Source organism: Microtus pennsylvanicus, unplaced genomic scaffold (genome assembly GCF_037038515.1).
Source record: "Microtus pennsylvanicus isolate mMicPen1 unplaced genomic scaffold, mMicPen1.hap1 Scaffold_148, whole genome shotgun sequence".
Taxonomy (NCBI): Eukaryota; Metazoa; Chordata; class Mammalia; order Rodentia; family Cricetidae; genus Microtus; species Microtus pennsylvanicus.
In genome coordinates this window covers 973,560-993,008 of record NW_027460896.1, presented here as the reverse complement: position 1 = coordinate 993,008, position 19,449 = coordinate 973,560, and positions in this window count along the sequence as shown.

The following is a 19,449-nucleotide window of genomic DNA, read 5'->3' as shown; positions in this document are numbered from 1 at the left end:
CCCGAACTGACCGACCGACCGACCGACCAACCAACCGGAACCTGAGGTTTCCTTTCCAGGAGTCTCTCCTCCGACACAGAGGGAGCCATTCAGGATTTCCTCCTTCCAAAACCAGAAATTTCTCTCTGCTTCATTAATATCTTCTCACTACTTCCTGAACCCATGGGGAGTTAGTTAGTTGAACACTCACTTTTTTCATGAATGACCCTTCCTCCCTCTCCTGAACATCTCATATTACTGATTCATACTCAGTAAAACAGTAATATGAGAAATTAGGCCAGGAGGACATGGAAGATGAGGGTTGAGTCTTCTGAAGTGAACAAGCACTTAGGGAAGGCTAAACTTAAGGGAATTTGACTCTGAGTGGCAAGACATGAATAGCTGCTGCCAAGGCACAGATACAGGCACCAACTGGGCCCTAGGCATCCTCCTGCATCATCAGAGCTGTGTGGGAAACTCAGCCCAAAGGAGGGGCCGTGTTCAAAGGGAGAGGGCATTTTCGAGGACAGCACTGTTTTCTTTTTCTTCTTTCTTTCTTTCTTTCTTTCTTTCTTTCTTTCTTTCTTTCTTTTTTTTTTCGAGACAGGGTTGTTCTGTAGTTTTTTTTTTTTTGGAGCCTGTCCTGGAACTAGCTCTTGTAGACCAGGCTGGTCTTGAACTCACATGCTTTCTTTTTTTTTCTATTGGATATTTTTGACTTCTTTATCAAAGATCAGGTGTTCGAAGATGTGTGGATCGATATCCGGGTCTTCTATTCGGTTCCATTGGTCCTCCTGTCTGTTGTTATGCCAGGACCAGGCTGTTTTCAGAACTGTAGCTTACAGAGTGTTCTTGCAGGTGGGGCACAGAAGAGGTTAATTACGGTACCTTAGTTCTTCTGCTTTTCTAGCAGACCGGAGCCCAGCTGACAGGAATCCAGTAGAGATGGTGTCAAGGTTCACACTGACACTAACAGCTGTAACTTGAGCAGGATTTGTGATCCACATGAAATTTGCAATGAATTGCAGCAAATCTGTGACACTCTAACTTGCTCAGGCTCAGTATCTGAACATACAGATGTTTGCAATGATCACTGGCTTCAGGATTTTTTTTTGTTGTTGTTGTTGTTGTTTTGTTTTTCCACGAGACAGGGTTTCCCTGTAGCTGAAGTTTAACGGCCTGGTGTTTTTGTGACTTACTGCTTCAAAGAACTTCTCCATTTCTTTATCCCTAAGGGAAAAGAAATATAATCACTAAATACATTTAAGTGTCTTTCAACCATTTTAGATCCCTCTGTTGAGAGTTCTCTGTTTAGGTCTGTACTCCATTTTTTAAAATTGGATTATTTGTTCTTTGGATGACCAATTTCTCGACTTCTTTGTGTATTTTGGAGATTAGTGAAGATCTTTTCCCATTCTGTAAGGCCGTCGTTTTGTCTTGTTGGCCATGTTCTTTGCTTTACAGAAGCTTTTCAGTTTCAGGAGGTCTCACTTATTAATTGTTTCTCTCAGTGTCTGTTTTTTTTTCTTTTTTTTTTCTTTTTTCTTTCTTTTTTTTTTCTTTTTTTTCTTTTTTCTTTTTTTTCTTCTTCTTCTTTTCTTTTTTTTTCTTTTTTTCTCTCTTTAGTTTTTTTTCTTTGTTCTTTTTTTTTGTTTTGTTTTTCTTTTTTTTTTCTTGTTTCTTTTTTTTCTTTTTCTCTCAGTGTCTGTGCTACTGGGGTTCTATTTAGCAAGCGTTCTCCTGTGCCAATGTGTTCAAGTGCATTTGATATTTTTATTTTTATATTCTTTTATTGTGGATGAAGTCAATTATTTGAACTCTCAAATATTTTTATTGTTATTATCTCTCTATTTGTTTGCTTATTTGTGGTTGTTCACCAACTTGACTATCTAGAGGAAGTAAAAGTCGTAACAAGGTTTCCATAGGTGAACCTGCGGAAGGATCATTAACGTGAGAGAGCAGTGGCGGCGGCTCTGCCCGCCCGCTCGCCTGCCTCGCCCGAGTTCTCGCCGGGAGGCGCGCTCCCCGGGTCGCACGTGTGTTGGGCGCACGGAAGTGTGCGTGCGCACGGGCGCGCGTGGCGGTCGTGAGAGAGAGGTCGAGAGAGGGGGAAGGGGGACGGGCGCCGGCTCGCCCGCCCTCCTCGCCCCGTCCGAGGACCCGTGTCTGGCTCTGCCGCTGGCGGCTCACGGCGGACGGCGGCTCTCTTCCCGCTCTCGCTCTCCTCCGTCCACTCCCGCTGCTTGCCTCACCGCACCGCAGCGGCCCGCGGGTGTGTCCCCTCTTTCCCGGGCGCGCGCCTTTCCCTCTCCATCCCTCTTCCTGGGGGAGGATGGGCGAGGGTCTGGCGGCGCCCCGGGCCCCCTCTCGCCGCCGACCTCCGCTCGCGCGCCGTGGCGCCGCGGCGCGCCTGTCGGGGAGGCGGCGGAGGTTGGGCGCACTTTTTTTCCCCCCTCTCCACCTCCTTCTCCAAAGGACCGGGGTAGACCAGTAGTCCCTCCCACCGGGCGGGAGGCCATTTTTTTCCCCCGGGGATGCGGCGGGTCGACCAGATGTCCCGCTGGACTCTTTTTTTTTTTTTTTTTTTTTTTTTTAATGTATAATATATATTATATCTTCCTAGACCTGACGGGTCGACCAGTTGTCTCTGTGCACTTCCTTATTTTTGACGGACTGGAAGCGGGTCGACCAGTTGTCCGATTAAATATTTGGCCTTAAAATGCTAAGTACCGGGGTCGACCAGTTGGCCTTGTGAACTTGGGTCGACCAGTTGTCTTTTTCCATGTCTTGATTGACTGATGTCATTCTTCAATGTGTTGGTGGTTAGTTTATCTCTTTTGTTCTCTATGCCAACACGCCCCACTCACCAAACACTTTTTTTTTAATTTATTTATTTACTTATTTTTATTTTACTTTTTTATTATTTATTTATTTATACATACATACATACATCCTGTCTATCTGTCCAGATGGGGCAGGGGTAGAAGGGGCTAGCTATGAGAGGAAGGTGCTCGGTGGGCATCCAGTTGTAAATAAGGCTGGGAATAAATAGCTGAATATTAATTCATTTGAGTAATATTAAAACTGTTCAAGTAGAAAACAATTGCTTTCTTTTTCTGTTTGCCCAGAGATCTGACTGACTGCAACTTGGAAAGAAGACGGCCCTGCTGGACAGAGACCTCCCTCCTGCTTTGGGTGGGTCGACCAGTTTACATGTTTATTTCCACGTTTTGTCTTTTATGGATTGAATGGATGTGTCTCTCTCTTTTTTTTTTTTTTGGTTTTTCGAGACAGGGTTTCTCTGTGGCTTTGGAGCCTGTCCTGGAACTAGCACTGTAGACCAGGCTGGTCTCGAACTCACAGAGATCCGCCTACCTCTGCCTCCCGAGTACTGGGATTAAAGGCGTGCGCCACCATCGCCCGGCTCTCATTTTTTTTTTCACGATTGCTTGCTTGCTTGCTTGCTTACTTACTTACTTACTTACTATCTGTTCAGCCCATCTCATTTACTTACTTCTTTAAAAAAAATGACCCACCTAGTTATTTACTTACTTACTTACTTGTTCCTTCATTCCTTCACTTCCTTATCTTCTTTCATATATCTGTTTATTTATCTGCTGATTTAGCGTGACTCATTTACTTATTGAATGTTTCAATTATTATTTAGTTTTATTCATTTATTCATTCTTTATGTCTATTTTTATGTATGTATTTACTTACTTTCTTAATTTTTTTTTTACTTTTTAAAATTTACTTAATTTTTTTCTTTCTTTGGGAATGTAGATTCTTTCTTCCTTTCTTCCTTTCTTTCCTTCTTTCTGTCTCCTGACTGTCACTGGCTAAGAAAATGGTGGCCTCCATGTCACTGGTCAGCATAGCAGCTCCTAAAATGGAATTTGATGAAGGGATACATAGATAGATAGATAGATAGATAGATAGATAGATAGATAGATAGATAGATAGATAGATGGGATGCGCACACGCTCACACACACACACACACACACACACACATATGCACGCACGTGCATGACATGTACAGATGGGGGGCGATTCCAATGTTTTCAGAGGAAGGTGCTCGCTGGTAATAATAAATGTGCTGGTAAATAAGGCTGGAAATAGCTGAATATTAAATCATTAAAACTCTTCAAATAAATAAAAAGCAATTCCATTTCTCTCTCTCTCTCTTTCTCACCATATACCAGCACATCTGAACTGACTGCAACATACAAAAGAAGAAGAAACACGGAAAGAAGACATCCCTGCTGGACAGGATCTGAGATGAGAATAAATTCATCGAATGGCTGCCAACAGCATTTCATTGAGAAGAGATTCCACATTTTATGCTGTACAGTTACTTAGTTAGATAGATAGATAAAGAGAGGCCTGTGAACTGGGGTGGGCTGTGGCTTCTCAGGTCACCTCAGGTCAGGGAGGGGCTGAGGAGTGTCCCATTGGCCTTGACAATAGGCAGGAGTCAGAGGTTAATGTCAGGGCAGGGCCTGAGAGTTCCTCAAAGGGAATGAATGGAGACCCTTGCTTACCTAAGAAATGCCTGACCTTGGAAAAGGACTTGTGGAAAGCGGGCCCTTGAAACTGTGGTTTCACGTCTTACTAGAAAGCTCCCTCTTGGAAGGGAAAGTCATCGTGATATCTTACTCTTTTCCCAAGGATACCCTACCTACCCTTCTGATCATTCTTACTGAATTAAGTCTTCCACTGCAAATAAATAAATAAATAAATAATAAATGAAGTGGGTGAGTGAGTGAGTGAGTGAGTAAGTAAGTAAGTAAGTAAGTAAACAAGCAAATACGTGGATGGACAAATAAATACAAAGTTTGCTGTTGTTGACTGACTTTTGATTTCATAATGAATCTCTCTCTCTCTCTCTCTCTCTCTCTCTCTCTCTCTCTCTCTCTCACACACACACACACACACTAAATATACAATAAAAGGAAGCATAACACCTTTACTCAGGGGGCAGAGTGAACTCTGAAAGTTTTCCAGGCGGGGGGGGGGGGAGAGACAGAATATAAGAACAAAATGAGAAACAAGGAAAAATAGTGTTGGCTGGCTGGCCGGCTTTCAGTTCCCTGACAGAAATGAGCACATTGTGGAGGAAACACAAAGTTGTTACACTATGTGGGTGTGATGAGGAGAGATTGTGAGTGAGTGTCCTGTCAGAACAAAGTTAGTCCCATAGTTGATGAAATTCATTATCCCAAAACTTCAGCAGTTTTATCCCAAGTTTGCAAATGTGTGATCAGCTTGTGACAGGTTGGGCTGGAGATGCTGAGAACTGGGGAGCCCTCAATGCAAGAGCAGACACTCATTCCCATGAAGAGGGAGAGAGGGAGGGAGGGAGGGAGGGAGGGATCATTCATTCCTATACTCAAGTTTAAAGAAAGATGAGTGGCTATCTATGGAGAGACCACTCACAGATATGAAAAATCATTTCCTAAAAATCAAATTTCTCAGTCAGTATGCAACTGCTATGGTGCTTCTCCTAGATAGAGCAAAACACACAAACAAACTGATTCCTTGATCTAGAGCCACAGTGCACATGCTGTGGAAAAGGGGACATGGCCAACTTGAATCACAATATTCATCAGAGCATGAAAAGAGCGTAAAAAGGACACAGAGGAGAGATAATTGTGGTCCTTCCTTCCTCCCTCCCTCCCTCCCTCCCTCCCTCCCTCCCTCCCTCCCTCCTTCCCTCAGGAAGTGACTGACAGATGAGACTTTGTCCAAGCAGGTTCTGTCTGAAATACCAGACTTGAGTTTCCCCCTCTGTGGGTATTAGCTAATCAGTCCTCCCTTCTTTCTGTAGGAAGGTGGTGCATGTCTCTCAGAACTTACCTGGTTTCCTCTGCACCAGGTGAACCAGGGAAAAGCTTTCTAAGCCTTATTCAGACCCATAGAGGCTGCGCTGTGTGTGACTTCAGAGACCTCAGGGAGTATAGGGGTGGGTGGGTGCTTGATGCTTCAGACTCATGTCATTGAAGGACATAACATAGTCTGGATTCACAGAGATTCACAACACAGAGCCATTGTCACTTACTAACAGCTCAGGACACCCAGAGCTAACAAGAAATTGCAGTCTCAGCCGGGCTTTAATCACAGCACACACACAGATCTCTGTGAATTCAAAGATGGCCTGATTTACAGAGTGAGTTTTAGGACAGCCCAAGATACACAAAGAAACCCTTTCTTGAAAAACAAAGCAAAACAGCAAAAGAAAGAAAGACAAGGAAAAAGAAAAAAATGGCAGTCTCTTTCCACTCTCTCCTCCATTGGCTCTTAAAGAGCTCTCAAGCTGAACTGGAGACCATGGTGTCACTCAAAACTGGGAAGCCAGAAACCTTAGGGGGGTCACAGGAGTCGGACTGACTGCAGCACTTGATGCCTCAACCCTGCTAATGGCTGTGATATAAGGCATGGTAAAATACGGGCTTTGGCAGAGCACTACTCCCCTTTCTCTATTATTATTGCTACACAACGAAAAGGACCGGGGGGGGGTGATGATGTGCAGTCAGTGCTGGTATTGAAATCTCACTGACTCCTTCCGCACTCCTTGTCAATTCCCGACTTTGTCAAATCAACTATCGTGAATCTTTGATGTGGGTTGGCCCTTTAGGAACTCAGAGAAACAAGACAGACAGACCTGTTTCATCCCAGAAACCTCCCAGTTCCTGAGCCCTAGCCCTGGAAGTCTCAAAGCCATCACATCCAGAAATCTCTCTAGTCCCTGCTAGTGGTGAACTCACTTCGTCTTCCCCAGGACCACTAATTATTTCTCCATGTTTTCCTGTGAGATCTGAGGCCAGCTTTCTTCTTCCTCCCTCTGGCCTCTCCACGAACGATCTCCATTCTCTAGACAACATGTCTAGAACCGAGTCTTATAGGCACCGAGAGAGTGTGTCTTGAGGGCAGTTGGCGTTTCTAGGACACGAGTGACATCACAAAATTCCGAGAGCTCTCTGGGATACCGTGGAATTTCCAGAGAAGGGACTGCTGATGTCGTGAGGCACGGCCTTTACCTCCTTGCTGATATTTCTCCCCGAACTGACCGACCGACCGACCGACCAACCAACCGGAACCTGAGGTTTCCTTTCCAGGAGTCTCTCCTCCGACACAGAGGGAGCCATTCAGGATTTCCTCCTTCCAAAACCAGAAATTTCTCTCTGCTTCATTAATATCTTCTCACTACTTCCTGAACCCATGGGGAGTTAGTTAGTTGAACACTCACTTTTTTCATGAATGACCCTTCCTCCCTCTCCTGAACATCTCATATTACTGATTCATACTCAGTAAAACAGTAATATGAGAAATTAGGCCAGGAGGACATGGAAGATGAGGGTTGAGTCTTCTGAAGTGAACAAGCACTTAGGGAAGGCTAAACTTAAGGGAATTTGACTCTGAGTGGCAAGACATGAATAGCTGCTGCCAAGGCACAGATACAGGCACCAACTGGGCCCTAGGCATCCTCCTGCATCATCAGAGCTGTGTGGGAAACTCAGCCCAAAGGAGGGGCCGTGTTCAAAGGGAGAGGGCATTTTCGAGGACAGCACTGTTTTCTTTTTCTTCTTTCTTTCTTTCTTTCTTTCTTTCTTTCTTTCTTTTTTTTTTCGAGACAGGGTTGTTCTGTAGTTTTTTTTTTTTTGGAGCCTGTCCTGGAACTAGCTCTTGTAGACCAGGCTGGTCTTGAACTCACATGCTTTCTTTTTTTTTCTATTGGATATTTTTGACTTCTTTATCAAAGATCAGGTGTTCGAAGATGTGTGGATCGATATCCGGGTCTTCTATTCGGTTCCATTGGTCCTCCTGTCTGTTCTTATGCCAGGACCAGGCTGTTTTCAGAACTGTAGCTTACAGAGTGTTCTTGCAGGTGGGGCACAGAAGAGGTTAATTACGGTACCTTAGTTCTTCTGCTTTTCTAGCAGACCGGAGCCCAGCTGACAGGAATCCAGTAGAGATGGTGTCAAGGTTCACACTGACACTAACAGCTGTAACTTGAGCAGGATTTGTGATCCACATGAAATTTGCAATGAATTGCAGCAAATCTGTGACACTCTAACTTGCTCAGGCTCAGTATCTGAACATACAGATGTTTGCAATGATCACTGGCTTCAGGATTTTTTTTTGTTGTTGTTGTTGTTGTTTTGTTTTTCCACGAGACAGGGTTTCCCTGTAGCTGAAGTTTAACGGCCTGGTGTTTTTGTGACTTACTGCTTCAAAGAACTTCTCCATTTCTTTATCCCTAAGGGAAAAGAAATATAATCACTAAATACATTTAAGTGTCTTTCAACCATTTTAGATCCCTCTGTTGAGAGTTCTCTGTTTAGGTCTGTACTCCATTTTTTAAAATTGGATTATTTGTTCTTTGGATGACCAATTTCTCGACTTCTTTGTGTATTTTGGAGATTAGTGAAGATCTTTTCCCATTCTGTAAGGCCGTCGTTTTGTCTTGTTGGCCATGTTCTTTGCTTTACAGAAGCTTTTCAGTTTCAGGAGGTCTCACTTATTAATTGTTTCTCTCAGTGTCTGTTTTTTTTTCTTTTTTTTTTCTTTTTTCTTTCTTTTTTTTTTTCTTTTTTTTCTTTTTTCTTTTTTTTCTTCTTCTTCTTTTCTTTTTTTTTCTTTTTTTCTCTCTTTAGTTTTTTTCTTTGTTCTTTTTTTTTGTTTTGTTTTTCTTTTTTTTTCTTGTTTCTTTTTTTTCTTTTTCTCTCAGTGTCTGTGCTACTGGGGTTCTATTTAGCAAGCGTTCTCCTGTGCCAATGTGTTCAAGTGCATTTGATATTTTTATTTTTATATTCTTTTATTGTGGATGAAGTCAATTATTTGAACTCTCAAATATTTTTATTGTTATTATCTCTCTATTTGTTTGCTTATTTGTGGTTGTTCACCAACTTGACTATCTAGAGGAAGTAAAAGTCGTAACAAGGTTTCCGTAGGTGAACCTGCGGAAGGATCATTAACGTGAGAGAGCAGCGGCGGCGGCTCTGCCCGCCCGCTCGCCTGCCTCGCCCGAGTTCTCGCCGGGAGGCGCGCTCCCCGGGTCGCACGTGTGTTGGGCGCACGGAAGTGTGCGTGCGCACGGGCGCGCGTGGCGGTCGTGAGAGAGAGGTCGAGAGAGGGGGAAGGGGGACGGGCGCCGGCTCGCCCGCCCTCCTCGCCCCGTCCGAGGACCCGTGTCTGGCTCTGCCGCTGGCGGCTCACGGCGGATGGCGGCTCTCTTCCCGCTCTCGCTCTCCTCCGTCCACTCCCGCTGCTTGCCTCACCGCACCGCAGCGGCCCGCGGGTGTGTCCCCTCTTTCCCGGGCGCGCGCCTTTCCCTCTCCATCCCTCTTCCTGGGGGAGGATGGGCGAGGGTCTGGCGGCGCCCCGGGCCCCCTCTCGCCGCCGACCTCCGCTCGCGCGCCGTGGCGCCGCGGCGCGCCTGTCGGGGAGGCGGCGGAGGTTGGGCGCACTTTTTTTCCCCCCTCTCCACCTCCTTCTCCAAAGGACCGGGGTAGACCAGTAGTCCCTCCCACCGGGCGGGAGGCCATTTTTTTCCCCCGGGGATGCGGCGGGTCGACCAGATGTCCCGCTAGACTCTTTTTTTTTTTTTTTTTTTTTTTTTTAATGTATAATATATATTATATCTTCCTAGACCTGACGGGTCGACCAGTTGTCTCTGTGCACTTCCTTATTTTTGACGGACTGGAAGCGGGTCGACCAGTTGTCCGATTAAATATTTGGCCTTAAAATGCTAAGTACCGGGGTCGACCAGTTGGCCTTGTGAACTTGGGTCGACCAGTTGTCTTTTTCCATGTCTTGATTGACTGATGTCATTCTTCAATGTGTTGGTGGTTAGTTTATCTCTTTTGTTCTCTATGCCAACACGCCCCACTCACCAAACACTTTTTTTTTAATTTATTTATTTACTTATTTTTATTTTACTTTTTTATTATTTATTTATTTATACATACATACATACATCCTGTCTATCTGTCCAGATGGGGCAGGGGTAGAAGGGGCTAGCTATGAGAGGAAGGTGCTCGGTGGGCATCCAGTTGTAAATAAGGCTGGGAATAAATAGCTGAATATTAATTCATTTGAGTAATATTAAAACTGTTCAAGTAGAAAACAATTGCTTTCTTTTTCTGTTTGCCCAGAGATCTGACTGACTGCAACTTGGAAAGAAGACGGCCCTGCTGGACAGAGACCTCCCTCCTGCTTTGGGTGGGTCGACCAGTTTACATGTTTATTTCCACGTTTTGTCTTTTATGGATTGAATGGATGTGTCTCTCTCTTTTTTTTTTTTTTTTTTGGTTTTTCGAGACAGGGTTTCTCTGTGGCTTTGGAGCCTGTCCTGGAACTAGCACTGTAGACCAGGCTGGTCTCGAACTCACAGAGATCCGCCTACCTCTGCCTCCCGAGTACTGGGATTAAAGGCGTGCGCCACCATCGCCCGGCTCTCATTTTTTTTTTCACGATTGCTTGCTTGCTTGCTTGCTTACTTACTTACTTACTTACTATCTGTTCAGCCCATCTCATTTACTTACTTCTTTAAAAAAAATGACCCACCTAGTTATTTACTTACTTACTTACTTGTTCCTTCATTCCTTCACTTCCTTATCTTCTTTCATATATCTGTTTATTTATCTGCTGATTTAGCGTGACTCATTTACTTATTGAATGTTTCAATTATTATTTAGTTTTATTCATTTATTCATTCTTTATGTCTATTTTTATGTATGTATTTACTTACTTTCTTAATTTTTTTTTTACTTTTTAAAATTTACTTAATTTTTTTCTTTCTTTGGGAATGTAGATTCTTTCTTCCTTTCTTCCTTTCTTTCCTTCTTTCTGTCTCCTGACTGTCACTGGCTAAGAAAATGGTGGCCTCCATGTCACTGGTCAGCATAGCAGCTCCTAAAATGGAATTTGATGAAGGGATACATAGATAGATAGATAGATAGATAGATAGATAGATAGATAGATAGATAGATAGATAGATAGATAGATGGGATGCGCACACGCTCACACACACACACACACACACACACATATGCACGCACGTGCATGACATGTACAGATGGGGGGCGATTCCAATGTTTTCAGAGGAAGGTGCTCGCTGGTAATAATAAATGTGCTGGTAAATAAGGCTGGAAATAGCTGAATATTAAATCATTAAAACTCTTCAAATAAATAAAAAGCAATTCCATTTCTCTCTCTCTCTCTTTCTCACCATATACCAGCACATCTGAACTGACTGCAACATACAAAAGAAGAAGAAACACGGAAAGAAGACATCCCTGCTGGACAGGATCTGAGATGAGAATAAATTCATCGAATGGCTGCCAACAGCATTTCATTGAGAAGAGATTCCACATTTTATGCTGTACAGTTACTTAGTTAGATAGATAGATAAAGAGAGGCCTGTGAACTGGGGTGGGCTGTGGCTTCTCAGGTCACCTCAGGTCAGGGAGGGGCTGAGGAGTGTCCCATTGGCCTTGACAATAGGCAGGAGTCAGAGGTTAATGTCAGGGCAGGGCCTGAGAGTTCCTCAAAGGGAATGAATGGAGACCCTTGCTTACCTAAGAAATGCCTGACCTTGGAAAAGGACTTGTGGAAAGCGGGCCCTTGAAACTGTGGTTTCACGTCTTACTAGAAAGCTCCCTCTTGGAAGGGAAAGTCATCGTGATATCTTACTCTTTTCCCAAGGATACCCTACCTACCCTTCTGATCATTCTTACTGAATTAAGTCTTCCACTGCAAATAAATAAATAAATAAATAATAAATGAAGTGGGTGAGTGAGTGAGTGAGTGAGTAAGTAAGTAAGTAAGTAAGTAAACAAGCAAATACGTGGATGGACAAATAAATACAAAGTTTGCTGTTGTTGACTGACTTTTGATTTCATAATGAATCTCTCTCTCTCTCTCTCTCTCTCTCTCTCTCTCTCTCACACACACACACACACACACTAAATATACAATAAAAGGAAGCATAACACCTTTACTCAGGGGGCAGAGTGAACTCTGAAAGTTTTCCAGGCGGGGGGGGGGGGGAGAGACAGAATATAAGAACAAAATGAGAAACAAGGAAAAATAGTGTTGGCTGGCTGGCCGGCTTTCAGTTCCCTGACAGAAATGAGCACATTGTGGAGGAAACACAAAGTTGTTACACTATGTGGGTGTGATGAGGAGAGATTGTGAGTGAGTGTCCTGTCAGAACAAAGTTAGTCCCATAGTTGATGAAATTCATTATCCCAAAACTTCAGCAGTTTTATCCCAAGTTTGCAAATGTGTGATCAGCTTGTGACAGGTTGGGCTGGAGATGCTGAGAACTGGGGAGCCCTCAATGCAAGAGCAGACACTCATTCCCATGAAGAGGGAGAGAGGGAGGGAGGGAGGGAGGGAGGGATCATTCATTCCTATACTCAAGTTTAAAGAAAGATGAGTGGCTATCTATGGAGAGACCACTCACAGATATGAAAAATCATTTCCTAAAAATCAAATTTCTCAGTCAGTATGCAACTGCTATGGTGCTTCTCCTAGATAGAGCAAAACACACAAACAAACTGATTCCTTGATCTAGAGCCACAGTGCACATGCTGTGGAAAAGGGGACATGGCCAACTTGAATCACAATATTCATCAGAGCATGAAAAGAGCGTAAAAAGGACACAGAGGAGAGATAATTGTGGTCCTTCCTTCCTCCCTCCCTCCCTCCCTCCCTCCCTCCCTCCCTCCCTCCCTCCTTCCCTCAGGAAGTGACTGACAGATGAGACTTTGTCCAAGCAGGTTCTGTCTGAAATACCAGACTTGAGTTTCCCCCTCTGTGGGTATTAGCTAATCAGTCCTCCCTTCTTTCTGTAGGAAGGTGGTGCATGTCTCTCAGAACTTACCTGGTTTCCTCTGCACCAGGTGAACCAGGGAAAAGCTTTCTAAGCCTTATTCAGACCCATAGAGGCTGCGCTGTGTGTGACTTCAGAGACCTCAGGGAGTATAGGGGTGGGTGGGTGCTTGATGCTTCAGACTCATGTCATTGAAGGACATAACATAGTCTGGATTCACAGAGATTCACAACACAGAGCCATTGTCACTTACTAACAGCTCAGGACACCCAGAGCTAACAAGAAATTGCAGTCTCAGCCGGGCTTTAATCACAGCACACACACAGATCTCTGTGAATTCAAAGATGGCCTGATTTACAGAGTGAGTTTTAGGACAGCCCAAGATACACAAAGAAACCCTTTCTTGAAAAACAAAGCAAAACAGCAAAAGAAAGAAAGACAAGGAAAAAGAAAAAAATGGCAGTCTCTTTCCACTCTCTCCTCCATTGGCTCTTAAAGAGCTCTCAAGCTGAACTGGAGACCATGGTGTCACTCAAAACTGGGAAGCCAGAAACCTTAGGGGGGTCACAGGAGTCGGACTGACTGCAGCACTTGATGCCTCAACCCTGCTAATGGCTGTGATATAAGGCATGGTAAAATACGGGCTTTGGCAGAGCACTACTCCCCTTTCTCTATTATTATTGCTACACAACGAAAAGGACCGGGGGGGGTGATGATGTGCAGTCAGTGCTGGTATTGAAATCTCACTGACTCCTTCCACACTCCTTGTCAATTCCCGACTTTGTCAAATCAACTATCGTGAATCTTTGATGTGGGTTGGCCCTTTAGGAACTCAGAGAAACAAGACAGACAGACCTGTTTCATCCCAGAAACCTCCCAGTTCCTGAGCCCTAGCCCTGGAAGTCTCAAAGCCATCACATCCAGAAATCTCTCTAGTCCCTGCTAGTGGTGAACTCACTTCGTCTTCCCCAGGACCACTAATTATTTCTCCATGTTTTCCTGTGAGATCTGAGGCCAGCTTTCTTCTTCCTCCCTCTGGCCTCTCCACGAACGATCTCCATTCTCTAGACAACATGTCTAGAACCGAGTCTTATAGGCACCGAGAGAGTGTGTCTTGAGGGCAGTTGGCGTTTCTAGGACACGAGTGACATCACAAAATTCCGAGAGCTCTCTGGGATACCGTGGAATTTCCAGAGAAGGGACTGCTGATGTCGTGAGGCACGGCCTTTACCTCCTTGCTGATATTTCTCCCCGAACTGACCGACCGACCGACCGACCAACCAACCGGAACCTGAGGTTTCCTTTCCAGGAGTCTCTCCTCCGACACAGAGGGAGCCATTCAGGATTTCCTCCTTCCAAAACCAGAAATTTCTCTCTGCTTCATTAATATCTTCTCACTACTTCCTGAACCCATGGGGAGTTAGTTAGTTGAACACTCACTTTTTTCATGAATGACCCTTCCTCCCTCTCCTGAACATCTCATATTACTGATTCATACTCAGTAAAACAGTAATATGAGAAATTAGGCCAGGAGGACATGGAAGATGAGGGTTGAGTCTTCTGAAGTGAACAAGCACTTAGGGAAGGCTAAACTTAAGGGAATTTGACTCTGAGTGGCAAGACATGAATAGCTGCTGCCAAGGCACAGATACAGGCACCAACTGGGCCCTAGGCATCCTCCTGCATCATCAGAGCTGTGTGGGAAACTCAGCCCAAAGGAGGGGCCGTGTTCAAAGGGAGAGGGCATTTTCGAGGACAGCACTGTTTTCTTTTTCTTCTTTCTTTCTTTCTTTCTTTCTTTCTTTCTTTCTTTTTTTTTTTCGAGACAGGGTTGTTCTGTAGTTTTTTTTTTTTTGGAGCCTGTCCTGGAACTAGCTCTTGTAGACCAGGCTGGTCTTGAACTCACATGCTTTCTTTTTTTTTCTATTGGATATTTTTGACTTCTTTATCAAAGATCAGGTGTTCGAAGATGTGTGGATCGATATCCGGGTCTTCTATTCGGTTCCATTGGTCCTCCTGTCTGTTGTTATGCCAGGACCAGGCTGTTTTCAGAACTGTAGCTTACAGAGTGTTCTTGCAGGTGGGGCACAGAAGAGGTTAATTACGGTACCTTAGTTCTTCTGCTTTTCTAGCAGACCGGAGCCCAGCTGACAGGAATCCAGTAGAGATGGTGTCAAGGTTCACACTGACACTAACAGCTGTAACTTGAGCAGGATTTGTGATCCACATGAAATTTGCAATGAATTGCAGCAAATCTGTGACACTCTAACTTGCTCAGGCTCAGTATCTGAACATACAGATGTTTGCAATGATCACTGGCTTCAGGATTTTTTTTTTTTTGTTGTTGTTGTTGTTTTGTTTTTCCACTAGACAGGGTTTCCCTGTAGCTGAAGTTTAACGGCCTGGTGTTTTTGTGACTTACTGCTTCAAAGAACTTCTCCATTTCTTTATCCCTAAGGGAAAAGAAATATAATCACTAAATACATTTAAGTGTCTTTCAACCATTTTAGATCCCTCTGTTGAGAGTTCTCTGTTTAGGTCTGTACTCCATTTTTTAAAATTGGATTATTTGTTCTTTGGATGACCAATTTCTCGACTTCTTTGTGTATTTTGGAGATTAGTGAAGATCTTTTCCCATTCTGTAAGGCCGTCGTTTTGTCTTGTTGGCCATGTTCTTTGCTTTACAGAAGCTTTTCAGTTTCAGGAGGTCTCACTTATTAATTGTTTCTCTCAGTGTCTGTTTTTTTTTCTTTTTTTTTCTTTTTTCTTTCTTTTTTTTTCTTTTTTTTCTTTTTTTCTTTTTTTCTTTTTTTTCTTCTTCTTCTTTTCTTTTTTTTTCTTTTTTTTCTCTCTTTAGTTTTTTCTTTGTTCTTTTTTTTTGTTTTGTTTTTCTTTTTTTTTTCTTGTTTCTTTTTTTTCTTTTTCTCTCAGTGTCTGTGCTACTGGGGTTCTATTTAGCAAGCGTTCTCCTGTGCCAATGTGTTCAAGTGCATTTGATATTTTTATTTTTATATTCTTTTATTGTGGATGAAGTCAATTATTTGAACTCTCAAATATTTTTATTGTTATTATCTCTCTATTTGTTTGCTTATTTGTGGTTGTTCACCAACTTGACTATCTAGAGGAAGTAAAAGTCGTAACAAGGTTTCCGTAGGTGAACCTGCGGAAGGATCATTAACGTGAGAGAGCAGCGGCGGCGGCTCTGCCCGCCCGCTCGCCTGCCTCGCCCGAGTTCTCGCCGGGAGGCGCGCTCCCCGGGTCGCACGTGTGTTGGGCGCACGGAAGTGTGCGTGCGCACGGGCGCGCGTGGCGGTCGTGAGAGAGAGGTCGAGAGAGGGGGAAGGGGGACGGGCGCCGGCTCGCCCGCCCTCCTCGCCCCGTCCGAGGACCCGTGTCTGGCTCTGCCGCTGGCGGCTCACGGCGGACAGCGGCTCTCTTCCCGCTCTCGCTCTCCTCCGTCCACTCCCGCTGCTTGCCTCACCGCACCGCAGCGGCCCGCGGGTGTGTCCCCTCTTTCCCGGGCGCGCGCCTTTCCCTCTCCATCCCTCTTCCTGGGGGAGGATGGGCGAGGGTCTGGCGGCGCCCCGGGCCCCCTCTCGCCGCCGACCTCCACTCGCGCGCCGTGGCGCCGCGGCGCGCCTGTCGGGGAGGCGGCGGAGGTTGGGCGCACTTTTTTTCCCCCCTCTCCACCTCCTTCTCCAAAGGACCGGGGTAGACCAGTAGTCCCTCCCACCGGGCGGGAGGCCATTTTTTTCCCCCGGGGATGCGGCGGGTCGACCAGATGTCCCGCTGGACTCTTTTTTTTTTTTTTTTTAATGTATAATATATATTATATCTTCCTAGACCTGACGGGTCGACCAGTTGTCTCTGTGCACTTCCTTATTTTTGACGGACTGGAAGCGGGTCGACCAGTTGTCCGATTAAATATTTGGCCTTAAAATGCTAAGTACCGGGGTCGACCAGTTGGCCTTGTGAACTTGGGTCGACCAGTTGTCTTTTTCCATGTCTTGATTGACTGATGTCATTCTTCAATGTGTTGGTGGTTAGTTTATCTCTTTTGTTCTCTATGCCAACACGCCCCACTCACCAAACACTTTTTTTTTAATTTATTTATTTACTTATTTTTATTTTACTTTTTTATTATTTATTTATTTATACATACATACATACATCCTGTCTATCTGTCCAGATGGGGCAGGGGTAGAAGGGGCTAGCTATGAGAGGAAGGTGCTTGGTGGGCATCCAGTTGTAAATAAGGCTGGGAATAAATAGCTGAATATTAATTCATTTGAGTAATATTAAAACTGTTCAAGTAGAAAACAATTGCTTTCTTTTTCTGTTTGCCCAGAGATCTGACTGACTGCAACTTGGAAAGAAGACGGCCCTGCTGGACAGAGACCTCCCTCCTGCTTTGGGTGGGTCGACCAGTTTACATGTTTATTTCCACGTTTTGTCTTTTATGGATTGAATGGATGTGTCTCTCTCTTTTTTTTTTTTTTGGTTTTTCGAGACAGGGTTTCTCTGTGGCTTTGGAGCCTGTCCTGGAACTAGCACTGTAGACCAGGCTGGTCTCGAACTCACAGAGATCCGCCTACCTCTGCCTCCCGAGTACTGGGATTAAAGGCGTGCGCCACCATCGCCCGGCTCTCATTTTTTTTTTCACGATTGCTTGCTTGCTTGCTTGCTTACTTACTTACTTACTTACTATCTGTTCAGCCCATCTCATTTACTTACTTCTTTAAAAAAAATGACCCACCTAGTTATTTACTTACTTACTTACTTGTTCATTCATTCCTTCACTTCCTTATCTTCTTTCATATATCTGTTTATTTATCTGCTGATTTAGCGTGACTCATTTACTTATTGAATGTTTCAATTATTATTTAGTTTTATTCATTTATTCATTCTTTATGTCTATTTTTATGTATGTATTTACTTACTTTCTTAATTTTTTTTTTACTTTTTAAAATTTACTTAATTTTTTTCTTTCTTTGGGAATGTAGATTCTTTCTTCCTTTCTTCCTTTCTTTCCTTCTTTCTGTCTCCTGACTGTCACTGGCTAAGAAAATGGTGGCCTCCATGTCACTGGTCAGCATAGCAGCTCCTAAAATGGAATTTGATGAAGGGATACATAGATAGATAGATAGATAGATAGATAGATAGATAGATAGATAGATAGATAGATAGATGGGATGCGCACACGCTCACACACACACACACACACACACACATATGCACGCACGTGCATGACATGTACAGATGGGGGGCGATTCCAATGTTTTCAGAGGAAGGTGCTCGCTGGTAATAATAAATGTGCTGGTAAATAAGGCTGGAAATAGCTGAATATTAAATCATTAAAACTCTTCAAATAAATAAAAAGCAATTCCATTTCTCTCTCTCTCTCTTTCTCACCATATACCAGCACATCTGAACTGACTGCAACATACAAAAGAAGAAGAAACACGGAAAGAAGACATCCCTGCTGGACAGGATCTGAGATGAGAATAAATTCATCGAATGGCTGCCAACAGCATTTCATTGAGAAGAGATTCCACATTTTATGCTGTACAGTTACTTAGTTAGATAGATAGATAAAGAGAGGCCTGTGAACTGGGGTGGGCTGTGGCTTCTCAGGTCACCTCAGGTCAGGGAGGGGCTGAGGAGTGTCCCATTGGCCTTGACAATAGGCAGGAGTCAGAGGTTAATGTCAGGGCAGGGCCTGAGAGTTCCTCAAAGGGAATGAATGGAGACCCTTGCTTACCTAAGAAATGCCTGACCTTGGAAAAGGACTTGTGGAAAGCGGGCCCTTGAAACTGTGGTTTCACGTCTTACTAGAAAGCTCCCTCTTGGAAGGGAAAGTCATCGTGATATCTTACTCTTTTCCCAAGGATACCCTACCTACCCTTCTGATCATTCTTACTGAATTAAGTCTTCCACTGCAAATAAATAAATAAATAAATAATAAATGAAGTGGGTGAGTGAGTGAGTGAGTGAGTAAGTAAGTAAGTAAGTAAGTAAACAAGCAAATACGTGGATGGACAAATAAATACAAAGTTTGCTGTTGTTGACTGACTTTTGATTTCATAATGAATCTCTCTCTCTCTCTCTCTCTCTCTCTCTCTCTCTCTCACACACACACACACACTAAATATACAATAAAAGGAAGCATAACACCTTTACTCAGGGGGCAGAGTGAACTCTGAAAGTTTTCCAGGCGGGGGGGGGGGGGAGAGACAGAATATAAGAACAAAATGAGAAACAAGGAAAAATAGTGTTGGCTGGCTGGCCGGCTTTCAGTTCCCTGACAGAAATGAGCACATTGTGGAGGAAACACAAAGTTGTTACACTATGTGGGTGTGATGAGGAGAGATTGTGAGTGAGTGTCCTGTCAGAACAAAGTTAGTCCCATAGTTGATGAAATTCATTATCCCAAAACTTCAGCAGTTTTATCCCAAGTTTGCAAATGTGTGATCAGCTTGTGACAGGTTGGGCTGGAGATGCTGAGAACTGGGGAGCCCTCAATGCAAGAGCAGACACTCATTCCCATGAAGAGGGAGAGAGGGAGGGAGGGAGGGAGGGATCATTCATTCCTATACTCAAGTTTAAAGAAAGATGAGTGGCTATCTATGG